The sequence below is a fragment of the Aptenodytes forsteri genome, unplaced genomic scaffold, assembly GCF_000699145.1.
Source record: "Aptenodytes forsteri isolate BGI_AS27 unplaced genomic scaffold, ASM69914v1 Scaffold242, whole genome shotgun sequence".
Taxonomy (NCBI): Eukaryota; Metazoa; Chordata; class Aves; order Sphenisciformes; family Spheniscidae; genus Aptenodytes; species Aptenodytes forsteri.
In genome coordinates this window covers 904244-917895 of record NW_008795253.1, presented here as the reverse complement: position 1 = coordinate 917895, position 13652 = coordinate 904244, and positions in this window count along the sequence as shown.

The following is a 13652-nucleotide window of genomic DNA, read 5'->3' as shown; positions in this document are numbered from 1 at the left end:
ACTAAAACATCGGTGTGTTATCAACTTTGTTCTCATCCTAAATCCAAAACACAGCACTGTACCAGCTACTAGGAAGGAAATTAACTCTATCCCTGCCAAAACCAGGACACTGGGATAAAGTGATTCATCCCTGAAAATTGCGACTGAGGAAACTGAAGCTGTCAATAAAGAAATCAACACTTGTTAGTTAATCATGTTTGTAGCATTAAAAGTCATCTAAACAGAGCAACTTACAAAAAAGAGTTGTACGCATGCACAGAATCCTTCACCATTACAGCTACACATCCCTCCAGCCAATTGTAAGCACCATTTACACATATTGGTAGTTCTTTCTAACTCATGACACTTTTAAGGCTTAAGACATAGCAGCAGTAGATTGTTCTTGGTGATCATTTCACCTCGCATGGAAGGCAGAAATGGCTTGGCCAACTTCTTAATCATAATGGGCCTAATCACAACCGCAAAACAGCCTCTCCTTGCCTGTACCTTAACTTCATAAGCTTCATCATCCACCAACTAGGCAGGGCTGACTTCTCTGTGTGTGCCAAGGTATCTCTTAGAGCAGAGTCTCCCTAAACTGGCCAATAACACATTAATATTGCTTGTTGTGTTGCTTGTCTTATCATCAATTTCCACTACCCCAAGAGCAGAGCCAAAGAACATCCTTCAAAACCGGCAAACCCAACACCATTTATTTTGGGAAAGAAAAGACAGTAGTTCATATTTAATCATGGTTTATTATTTGTCTATTTAAGGTTTTGTATTGCTCCTGTCATTGCAGTATCTGAGTGTTTTACACATAAAAAGGTTTGGCATTAGTTTAATTCCCAGAGGACCGCATGGAGTCTCTGGCTCTGCTCCCTGCTATTATATTCAACACGTAGGATTTCCAAGGGGCCTGTGGGTTTAGGTGCTTTACCCTCACTGAAATTGAATGCAATTTTTGCACTTCAGTACTTTAGGCTGTTTTGAAAATCCCTTCCCATACCTTTCTAGCAAAGAGGGAAACTGTGACAAACAGCCAGTGTGCAGCACAGAAAATATTAGTGGGCTGAGGATTTTCCTATGTGCTCCCATTAGCTTTTGCCCTTAGTTTTCACTCATCCTTGCAGTTCTTTCTGAAACCTGTGGAGGGCCTGTGGTATGAGAAATGAAATTTGTTCCTTCTCCACAAATGGCAAAGTAAAGCTCATTCCTAAGGCTTTACCTAGGGAAGGTGTTGCTTACTTCTGGGGAGGAGGCCACTGCCCCCCATGCCCACTCTTCAAATGCCTCTAGCCCCACTCCAGCCCAAACAGTCAGAAAGAGAAGGGATAGCGAGTGCCTAATAAGCAAATTTAGGCTACATGTTGCCAGTGGCAGCTTTTGGGCACACTTAAGCAAACCATTTAACAGCACATAACAGCACTGCACAACACACATCAGGAGAGGAACAAACCATATTCCATTGAAGCTGTAGGGGGATATGTAGATAAGAAGAATGTAATTTAGTCAGGATGCTAATACTCCTAATCTTGCCAAAAAAAATCCCCTCACACCCTCAAGGGATATTAATGAACAGAAGTGGTTAAAACCTCCGTTTTATGTCTCGTTTGAAAAACCAACACAGTTGTTCTGGACTAGACAGTGTAAAACTTTCCATAAAATAAAATGACAAACAGATCATTATTTGATTTTATATCCACTAGGAGCAATAAACAGAGAGGCCTCACAGCTTCTGCAGCGTCTGAGTAATTCTAAAAATTTCAGGACTGTAGCATGTAAGTGGTAAAACATCTGTTCAGTGCGGAGGGTTGTATATATTCTTTGGAGTTGTTTTTGTCATCTCTGGCTGATAAATAGTTTTGGGGCTCCCACTGTATAGAAATGGCTAAATGGAGAGTTTACTTTTTCAATGTCTTGTTTGACTCCTAAAAGTGTAACTATCATGTCTTCAGGCTCGTTTCCACTCCTAGGTCTCAATATTTTTAAATTGTTTGAAAAGCTTTTTATGTTAGAATATTACGGTCAGTTTTATAGATAATAGGTACCACATGCCATAACTACCTTACTTCAAAGTCTTTCGACATGATGTTTCTAAAGTTAGTATTATTATCTACATAGGAAGACCCTGAAATTTTATGCAAATTTAAGAAGCCTATGTTGTTTGTAGGGCTGGAGAACAGATTTGGGTTCTTGGTTGAGCATATTACACCAATACTGGCATAGCTTTTAAAAAAACAGATTTGGACCTGGGAATGCTGTCCGAGCTGCCCAAGGTCTTCCTACCTGTTTGGCTTCAAGTTTCTCTGAAAAGGGGTGGTTTAGGTTGGCCATTGTTTTCATAGCAGTCTGGAGCTTATGCTTTGGTGACTATAGTCGCCTGAGTTTATGTTATATTTCTTTATGGTAGAAATACAATTAGTTAGTGTGACCCATTGACACTATTGAAAAATGTCTCCACTAAATTAACATAATCTCACCTCTAATCCAGATTTATGTTTTATAATTGAAATGATTACATTGTCAAGTACCAAGCTATACTACGCAGACTAGTAAAGAGGGAGAATTTATATTGAACATTGTTTAACGTTCCAGAGAGGAGACTCAGCATTTTAGTGAATCAATGAGTTTACCTCACTTTTCTCACTCAGATCTCCTTTTCCAAATAGAAAATGAAAAGGGAGAGAAAGAAAACATTGTCTTTTAACCTAGAAAAGAACTTTTCACCTAGAAAAGGTGCAGTAACCAATTGCCTTCCAAGAGTTTGTATTTTCCTACCAAGCCCCTCCCAAAAAAAGCAAAATTTAACACCCTGCAGAAGGGACGTGCAGGCAGAAAGGATTGCTGTAGTTGCCACATAGATTTCTCTTTCAAAATGCTCTGGTACTAACAACATGGCTTGCATGGCTATAAAGCATAATACCACATGATGTAGCAGACTTCCTTGCTTCTGCAACAGGCACTAGTGACATATGTTATGTCACTTGAGACAGATGAATTAAACTTATGTTGCTATTTGGAAGTTGTTCACATCTATCTGAATTGTTTACAGAGGGGAAAAACAACTTCTTGCAATAAATTTGTGGAGCAATATACTGCTACATAGGACAGAGGAGATCTGTTTTAGTTTCTCCTCTAGAATCTGAAAATATAGTTCAGCTGCTTATAAAATCTCAGGCTCTCTTCTCTCAGGATGTGCATTGTCTTGCACATATTACTGTTTGTTATTTATTAATTGCAGTTTCTCACCAACGGCATTACCTAACAGTGTGGGAGCAAGTTTTCAATATGACATTGACCTGTGACTTGGAGGGGTGAAAAGCTAATGAAGTCGGCAGGAGTAACCAGAATGAGAGGGTGCTTTTAAAATTCTCACGCTTTTAAAATCCTCTCAGAGTAAAATTAACTCACTGACTCTTCTCACTTCTGCAAGCCACATTGATGGCAAAGAGATGGCAGGTAAGAAAAGGAATATATTTCCTGAGATTCTGAATTATTTTGTATACAGGTCGTGCATGTTTATGTAATCGACATACTGCAAGCATCATGTTTCAGTGTATCTAACACAGAGCTTCTCTTCAGTAGGAAACCTGAAGTGTCAGAGGCTCCTCTTGATACTGTGGCACTCAAATTTGTTTTTCTGAATTTTTCCTGGAAAAAAAAATCTGTCTAATTTCAAAAGAAACAGGACCAGAGTGCCGAGTGATGAGAAGATTTTTTTAGATCAGTTTCAGTGAGAAGAGACTTTAGGATGGGAATGTTGTGAAGTAATTTCATTATCTTTTGGGAGCCTGATATACTGCTATTAGTGGTATTCAGGCTATAGGCAGACCTCATATTGTAGATGATTCAGCTGAGTGAGAGAAACAGCTCTTATGACTCCGGGAAAGGAGGAGAACTAGCTAGTACAACACCCAGGTGTACAGAGCAGATGAGAGGAACCATCAGTGGGACAAGACTTATTTAACCTGAATATACATCCATCATGCCACTCTCTCCTAAAGAGATTTCTATACAGCTCTGAACAAAATATCAAGTTGTTTTTCTTGGAAGCTCATTTCTCATCTTTCTCTCCTCCTCCAGTACCTTACTAACAGTATTTCAATACATCAAGATTCCGATAGTTAAAGTTACTGTGCAAATGGATCCCTTCGGAGTGATTGGAACCAAAGTCGTCAGGGACTTCCAGTAACCAGTCTGCTTCTTTTTGAGACTTAGAGAGGTTTAGCATAGGATATAAAAAAAGAAAAAAACAGTACACCCAGCACCAAAATATAAAGAAAGTCAGTTATCTTTTAAAAGGTAGTCAAAGGTACTAATCCTATTTTCAGCACTTTGTGTAATCACCATGAACTAAATGGCCATTAGAGCACCTTTCTAACAGAAACTTATACGGGAAATAGCCACGCAAACCCATTTCTTCCCAGCCACTGTGAATACTGAAAAGCAAGGGAAAAAAATAGCTTAAATCCTATTAGGACAATGATCTCTATACATTCCAGTCCAAGATTAATTCTTTCCCACAAGGGCATATAGTACATGATTTCAAAAGAAAAAAGAAAGACATCTTGAAGAAAAAGGAGAAAAGTCCTGATTCCTTAAAGCCATTAAACATATGCTTAACTTTAAGTACATGCACAATATTCAACAAAGCAGAAGCATAAAGTATAGATTTGATTTTTAATCATCTGTTGATTAAGCTCCGTGCTGATTTGAAGAGTTCTGCAGTATGCAGACATGTGAAAAAGAAAAGCAAGTTAAAGGGTTAGCTGTTTAAAGGGCCAAGTTAAACAAGATGTAATTATGGCTTCACGTAGTCTTTTCATTCCACTTCAAAGCTTCCATATGTGGGAAGGGTTTTGGCAGGTTAGAGTTAGCTTTGGTGTCTCATTTAGCTTGACTTTTTTCAATGATCAACCCTTTTCTAATATGCTTAGTTCTTTGAGATATCACAGGACAAATTCTGCTTACTAACTTTAAAGAAGTCACACTGATACCATTTGGCCCAACCCCTTTATAAGGATGAGCCATTACTTTTCTAATTTGCATTTTATTGCTGGCATAAAATCTTTAAAATTGCAGACAGAGAGCAAGCTTTAAGGCATTGTAAGAAAGAAAAAGGCCCAGGACCATATACTCTGAATCTTTTATCTTAATATCTAATAATAAACCCCCAGGTAATAACATGGCCTGTGAAACCTTCTAGCTAGGTGCTTAATTAAAAAGCAAGATCAAAGGTCATTGCTTCATTTAGAATACAAATCTCTCCTTTTGAAACCATAAGGGAGGGGGCAGTGTTCAACAGCCTGAAATACAATGCTTTGGTTCATCGGTCCCATGCTAACCCTACCTCAAGGTCATCATAGCTGGAATGCACCAAGCATGTCAGCCCCCCCTCTAATGCCTTTTTAAGGATGGCATCTTGCGTTTGTGCTTTCTGAGCCTGATCTCACAAGCTGCATACTGATACCAGCTGGAGGAAAAGCTGCAAGATCACGGTGAGTATGATCAGCACCAGAGCGTTATCCAGGAGAAAGTGGAAGTCCAGCACATGCAGTGTAGGTGTGGGCAATGGTGTTTTACAATAAAAGTTACCTGCATAGGTTACAATACCAAATACTCTGTTTCTTAGCCTTTTCCTAATGCAGCATAAAACAGAAAGCAAGCCATGACACTGTTAAAAAGTTTGAGTTTAATGATAGATGTAGCACAGGTAGCATATGAAGTACAACAGTGGGCAAGTTTTTATCAGACACAGGTGAAAGATAAGACTAGGCTTGTCATGATACTAAAAAAAACCCTCCATGCAGCCCAAAATCTGTTCCTCATGCAACTTAGAGATTTCAATGAGAACACCCCAAACATGTGACAATTGAATTCAGCGGGAGCTAATACTCTTATACATTTAACTTATACTAAATACGTTTAACTCAGCCAAACTATAATGTAGCACAAATACACAACCTTAATATGTACAAAATGAGAAGAGAAGAGAAGAGAAGAGAAGAGAAGAGAAGAGAAGAGAAGAGAAGAGAAGAGAAGAGAAGAGAAGAGAAGAGAAGAGAAGAGAAGAGAAGAGAAGAGAAGAGAAGAGAAGAGAAAAAGAAAAGAAAAGAAAAGAAAAGAAAAGAAAAGAAACCATCCACCTTTTTCTGCCTGCATGGTCTCTTCTGAACCTCCTACTTCAACAGCAACTGCCCACTGGCATTGTTTCCCCAGGCAAAAACAAGTACCAGCCATGACACAAAGCTTAGTGAATTAAAGTATCTATAAAATCCTAAAACAAGTTGATCAGCCATAGCTTTAATTACCTTTACCACAAAGTACTACAAAATTTAAATAAATGTAGATCAACCTTGTTGATCTACAGTATCCTGATGATGTAGATCTGTTATGGAAGTAGATTTTTATTTCCTACCATTGCTGACAGCACTCACACTGGAAATTAAATATCCTCAAAGCAAATGGTTTACTTCCAGAGATTTTAGAGGAACAGGCCTTTGGTTTGGGCTGAAGGTTTCAAATTTTCCAAGACTGTACATCTCAGTCAGCTTACCTCATGCCTCATTCATTGTGAAATAACACCTCTTTCTGCCACGCTACAATCTGAGGAAGAAGCTAGCAAGGAGTATGCTTTTTCCTTTATTTGCAGTTCTCCTTCCCTCACCTAATGGGATTAATATCCAGCTCTCATTACAGTAGCAGTGCAAGCCTAAGGGTTTATGAAAGTCTGAGACATAACCTTTACTATTTCTATTAATTTCTAACTACACTGAATAAAAACTTTTGCCTTCTTAACACTGACATCATTTAGTAGTCAATTTTTTGTATTGTTTGACAAACCATGCCATTCTCTTGAACTTAACATGTAGAGTATCTCTTCTAGTGCAGCATAAGGATGGTTGGTGGCTCTCAATGTTAGAAGCAGCTATTGCAATGCTATGCTGTATTTTTTGCATTTCTGACAATTATTTTCATTTTTACGCTTGTCTTGATCCACTGTCCCATCATTAAAATCAATATGTGGTGGCTCATATGCTCTGTTATCATGTAAGTCATCTGAATAGTTAGCTGATGATGTCTTTATTTGCCTTCAGCATCACTTTCTGTGGTTTGCACAGTTCTGGGCATGGATGTTTTATTTTAAATAATAATTGAATTCACTGAGTAAAATTTGTGATTAATATAGTTGTGAATTATTTCAGGAGCACTAGACACTGGTGAATAATGGAAAAATATATTTTCTGAATAATTTATTTGAAAGATATAAGAATTGTACGATAAATTATTCAACTAATATGATTCAACTGGTCTTTAGTCACTTTTAAGGTAGCTTGTGCTCCCTCTACTGGATGATTAGCTGTTTCCAAAGGAACTAAAAAACTGTGGTTTCATGATTTCAGAATTATTTTTTAAAATATCTAAAAATACTTGGCTACAGGACAGTGGAATTTTCAATACTGATACTTAAACTCAGAAGGGCATTGCTTATTGGGCAACCATCTTTTAAAAAGCCAAGTTTTAGACCTAATTACTTGGCAATGTAGGTTGAATTCAGAAAAATCGATAAATGTTACTCCTTAAGTACTATCTGACACTCAGTGATGAACTACGGCCTGGCCAGGGTAGGCAAAGGCATAAGGCACCTGAGTAGTGCTTATGCAAGCGATGATTGCTGGCACTCATTGACCATGGGAACGCCTGGATGCGTGCAGCACCTCAAGCCTTTCAATCTTAATGCTGGTCAAAGTCTTCAATAAATATTTCACTCTCTGAATATAATCTATTAAAATATTAATGGTAGGAAGTGGTAAGTAGATGTTGATGCTGTCAGGCATGGGATGGGCACTGACACAGCTCAGCCTGCCCATCTAGGTGATCACCTGAACACAAGAGAAAGCATCCTGTCCCCACCCTAGTCCTGACCATGGCAGCAGGTTTGTCGTGTGTCATACAGTCAGAAAAACAGGTTTCATTTACTGTCCTGATTAGGCTGTGGTGATCAAGCATGGAGCTGCCTGGCAGGTAACCCAGAGCAGCCAGGATTATATAATTTGCACCATATTATTCCTTTTCTGGTTACTCAGCCCTCCTTGGAATTCCTTTTCCCCAACCCAGTCTCCTCACAAATGAACAACTCGTCTCCAATTACTTTTTCCGCATTGGTCCTACTTTTGCTATATCAGTACACAAATTTAGGGGGGGGGATTTATGGTTTCCTCAGTCATCTGAGCCTTGTATGGTATTTCTGATGGGCACTGTTGTCCTTGCAAGATACCACCCTCAAAAGGCTCCCAACACTCCCCTCTACTTTCCCATGAAGTTCAGCCCACTCTCACGTAACTCCTATAAAATCCAGTCATCCCTCACAGTGCTAACTTCAACCTTTGCCAGCCTCTTACATTGTTATCTGTCATTTCCAGCAGTTTCCTAGCCATGTCCAGTAATTCTCCACATCTTGTGTGGTTAGTTTAACCTCAGCCCAGGGCACCGCCAGCAGTCTAGTCATATTAATAATAATAAAACACTATGATCTGCTCATTCTTCTTCCTCGGTACATCATGCTCATCTTTTCTTGGCTGGCCCTTCAGATCTTTTGATTTGTGACTGGCAAAAGTCCCAGGTCTTTTCATCAGACCTCATCAGACTCCACGAAAACCTCTCTCAAAGGCTAGCTAGAGAATGCTGTGGAGAAGCATTGCAAAGTTTGTGATGAGCCTGATCTAACACATATTAAAGGACAGTCTTTCCTTTTTTCTTTTCTCTAAAATTCAGTCATGCCCCTTGAGAGTAATTTATTCTGGCAAAAGCAAATTGAATCTAATTCTTAACTTACATTGAAATCAGTATAACTTCAGTGAAGTCAGTGAAGTGAAATCAGAATACAGCTAGGATAAATGAAAGAAAAATCAAGCCTGTTTTATGGGACAGCAGAGAAAAAAAGTCTGTAATTGCTAACATTAGAATTGGTTCTTCTAAGTGATGGACATCAAACAACTAGATATATTCAAAATCTATTCACTTGCATGTTACTTTCTTAACCCCGTATGCCAATAAAATAGCACCATGCTACCAATCACACTGCTATCAGCAGTCTTTAGATTACAGCTTTTATGGTGAGAGAATGGATGGCATCCCTTTGGAGAAATAAAGAGAACAGGAAATATATTCATGGCTTCATAAGCAGAAATTCAGAGTGGAAATCTTGAATTAATTTACTTAGTTCAGATGTAAGATTGTATAAATGTTTGTCATTATTTCTAGTGTAAAAATGAAGAAAGATTCATATAAAGAGATTATGTCAGAATACTCATCACATTTCCATTATCTAGGAAAAATGTGACTTGGAATCCATTAAATACAAAAGAGTGAACAGCTAACTCACTTCCTGATAGTTATATCATGATTAGTTAGAGTAATATAGCAGTACAGTACATATGAAAGTGGTATAGATTTATTTATAATCACTCTAAAAACAATGCTGAAGAGATATTTTTGGCAAAAAGCAAAGAATGTGAGTTAAGATTAAGGAGGATAAGTTTTTACTGGCAAAATGATTCTTTGTTTTATAACTAATATAAATATTCTCATCAATATTAAGATTCTGGAATTCAAGCATCGTTAAAACAGTCCACTTTTTTCTTTAATAACATCATTCTTGTTGTTCCTGCCTTGATAAGTGCATTAATATCACTAAAACTCCCACTCATTATTTCATTTATCCCAGTAACTGGGAGCATCTTGAGTGTGCAGGTATTTGTAGATACACAGACAGTCTTGTTGCCTTGTTCAAATAATCTGTCTCTAAGAACATGAGGGCATTTAAGACTGAAAATGATAACTGCTTTTTCTTATTTATTTGATTTCTATTAGAAGCAAGGAGGCCCACACTGGGATCAGGAGCTCCACTATCTTCAGACCCAATACAAAACCAGAACCAGACACCTTCAGAAATTATGGAGAGTACATGTGTGGCACTTGCACTCATCTCCAGTGGGCCAGGGATGTGTTGGAGAGGCTGCGTATGTGCATTTTGCTCTGTGCATAAGAGGTAAATCTGATGCATTTGAGATCTATTGCAGTTGTGGTGCACAAACAGGTCACCCGCCAGGCACACGTCCATTGAGTCCATCACATCCTAGATGGCGTGAAACTGACAGGTTTGAGTTGCCACACCAGCAGTTGACAAGACAAGAATAAAGCCGTGTCAGCCAGTTAGAAACTTGCCAGGTGGCAGGCTTTACACTGTGGTAGCCATTTGACAGATGGGAAAATGCACCAGAGACAGAACAAATCCACCACATAGAGCATTTTCCAAGCAGGCGTGGGAAATTAATTCATGCGCTCTGAATTCCACTTGAATGCCTTAAGTACAAGACTGTTCTTCAGCTTGAAAAAGGAGATCGTGTTGGGAAAATATGATATGGAAAATGCAAAGATATAAGACTCTGCATAAAAGACACAATATGAATAATATTCCATTTTGTCCAGACTCGCTCCAAAATTTTAGAGGAATTTAAGTCCACCCTTTTCTCACTGAAATATCTGAATTTCAGGAAACAGGTTCTGAAATATTCAAGGAATTTCAATTTCATTTCAAGGAATGAAATTTCCAAATCTGGTCTAAACCAGAAAGTTCATATAAAAAGCCATCATGTTACAGGTGTGAAAGGCAGTATTTTTCATAGCTGTAGGGAACAGAGAAGCATTCACAGCACAAGCCGTTCTTTTCAGGATGGAAATAGAAGCCAACACGACCCTTAGGTTATCGTGTATTCAACAGCACATTTTTTAGAAGAGTGTTCTTTGTCTGAAAGCATCAGCTGTTTTATTATGGTTGCTAAACATTGAAGTAAGACTTTTATGTTTGCATGTGAATTGTCAAATCCTAATAATATAGTCTGAAATGTTATATGCCCCATGACTGCCTCAGACTGAAGTTTTGTGGAGCATTTTACCTCTAACCATTCATAGTCTTTCTCCAAATGAGGCTAGGTTTTGTCTGTGTTAGAAATGCTGGTGACCTCTTCTTTCAAAAGCTCTTGTCCTTAGAGAAGGCACTTGAAATTTGGCAGGAAGGTGAGAAACTGAAGATTCACAGCTGCAATGGATGTTAAAAGAAGCAGAACTCCAAACATGTAAAATACCATATCATGTTACATACTTGAAAAAAACATTGAATTATTCTCTTTTACTTTATTCTCTCCGCACCTTTTTTTGCCAACTGCAAAATGCAGGTGACACTACTTATCTCTCAAAAACATTGTGAAAATGAAGGAAAGTTTGTGAAAAGTCTATACAAATAAGCTCCACTAAAAAAAAACACGAAAAATTAACGATTCTGTTTGTAGAAGAGAGTTTGAAAAATGTACAGTAAAGAAAGTAGGAACCACTACAAGGAACAAAGATGAAAAAGTATTGAATAACTACTGTCTAAATGAGCCTTATCCTCTCTGCGTACCAAGGCACAGATTTAGGAGAGAAGGCACAGTATATGGAAATACTGGCATGTAATGAAGACATGATAAAGATGTATATAGAAGCCAACACGACCCTTAGGTTATCGTGTATTCAACAGCACATTTTTTAGAAGAGTGTTCTTTGTCTGAAAGCATCAGCTGTTTTATTATGGTTGCTAAACATTGAAGTAAGACTTTTATGTTTGCATGTGAATTGTCAAATCCTAATAATATAGTCTGAAATGTTATATGCCCCATGACTGCCTCAGACTGAAGTTTTGTGGAGCATTTTACCTCTAACCATTCATAGTCTTTCTCCAAATGAGGCTAGGTTTTGTCTGTGTTAGAAATGCTGGTGACCTCTTCTTTCAAAAGCTCTTGTCCTTAGAGAAGGCACTTGAAATTTGGCAGGAAGGTGAGAAACTGAAGATTCACAGCTGCAATGGATGTTAAAAGAAGCAGAACTCCAAACATGTAAAATACCATATCATGTTACATACTTGAAAAAAACACCGAATTATTCTCTTTTACTTTATTCTCTCCGCACCTTTTTTTGCCTACTGCAAAATGCAGGTGACACTACTTATCTCTCAAAAACATTGTGAAAATGAAGGAAAGTTTGTGAAAAGTCTATACAAATAAGCTCCACTAAAAAAAAACACGAAAAATTAACGATTCTGTTTGTAGAAGAGAGTTTGAAAAATGTACAGTAAAGAAAGTAGGAACCACTACAAGGAACAAAGATGAAAAAGTATTGAATAACTACTGTCTAAATGAGCCTTATCCTCTCTGCGTACCAAGGCACAGATTTAGGAGAGAAGGCACAGTATATGGAAATACTGGCATGTAATGAAGACATGAGAAAGATGCATCATCGTAGTTCTTAATACGTGACACAGGCAAATGAAGGTAATACAGCCTGCAGGAACTCTGAGAACAAAATAACCGGCTCCTCTGATGGCAGGTGGAGTTCCTAGGCATAAAAATGTCAACTGATATTACACATGGATATTACTTTCAGCTTCTCATCCAAACTTCACCAGCCTTTGATGTAAGTAGGGATCTAGATGCGAATATGAACTTTTTTCCTGATCTCTTCTTTATAATAGATCCATTCAGTTCAGCTCTGGCAACCCAAGCATCATTGAAATTTGTAAACATTTGTATCCTGCTCCAATCATGACAGATCAGATCTTCCAGTCTCTTCCAAAAACTTTAATTTTGCAATCCTACTAGTGAGATAATTAGGTGCTCAATACTTTCTTGAGCAATTCCACAGTTTTTGCCTATTAGCCCTTACAGAAAGATTGCACAACACTATGAAATGCCTTAAAAACATGTGAAATAATCATACAGCAGTGTAACCACGTTAGCTCAGATACATACCCATGTGCATGTGTGTATGTGTGTGTGTAGTTTGTCGTATGGAATAACAATAAGCATTAAGAATTAAGGCTTCAGTGTGTTATTGTTGTTTTAGTATCCTAAGTCTGAAGATTTATGCATCGCACCAGTTTCTCATCAGCTGCCTTGTAATCCTCTAAGCACCCAGGTCTCTGCCGGTAAAATCTCCTGATGCCTGGCTGGCTGGCCATGTACATAGCTATATCACCTATGATACTGCAAAGCTACAGAGTATTCTCAGTCAGGAGCTCTTCCACTACCTTATTTCTACATCACTCATGGAGGATTGGGACCAATACAAACTAACGATGGGGATTTTTTGCTGTGATGGGGTGTCCCTCTTCACCCAGTGATGAGCACTCACAGAGGATATGGGAAAGTCAGGTTTGGCAGAGCAACAGAGCACTGTGCAATGGACATTCGTTTCTCCTGTCAGCATTTTCTACTGAAGACCCGAGGCTTTCTGAAAATCCTCATCTCAGGCAACTGCAAGCATGTCCACACCACACAGCAGAGTGTGACACAAAGTTAATGGGGACCCAAAAGCATATATCCAAGAACATAACTATTCTGCTTTTGGACTCAGCCCAGCTCATGTGAAGCACAGCCTGTGAATACCATGCTCAACTGCAAAAAGAGTCATCTCTGGCATATCTGCTCTAATTGATTTATACTTAATCGCTCTCTCTTCTGGTATTGTGTCGGCCATCAAGACAGTTTATGAGCATCAGGGAGTCCTGTAGTTCCTTAGGAACAGAAATGGTCCTTTTCTTTACATTTTACACAGCCAGGCACACTTGACTCTAA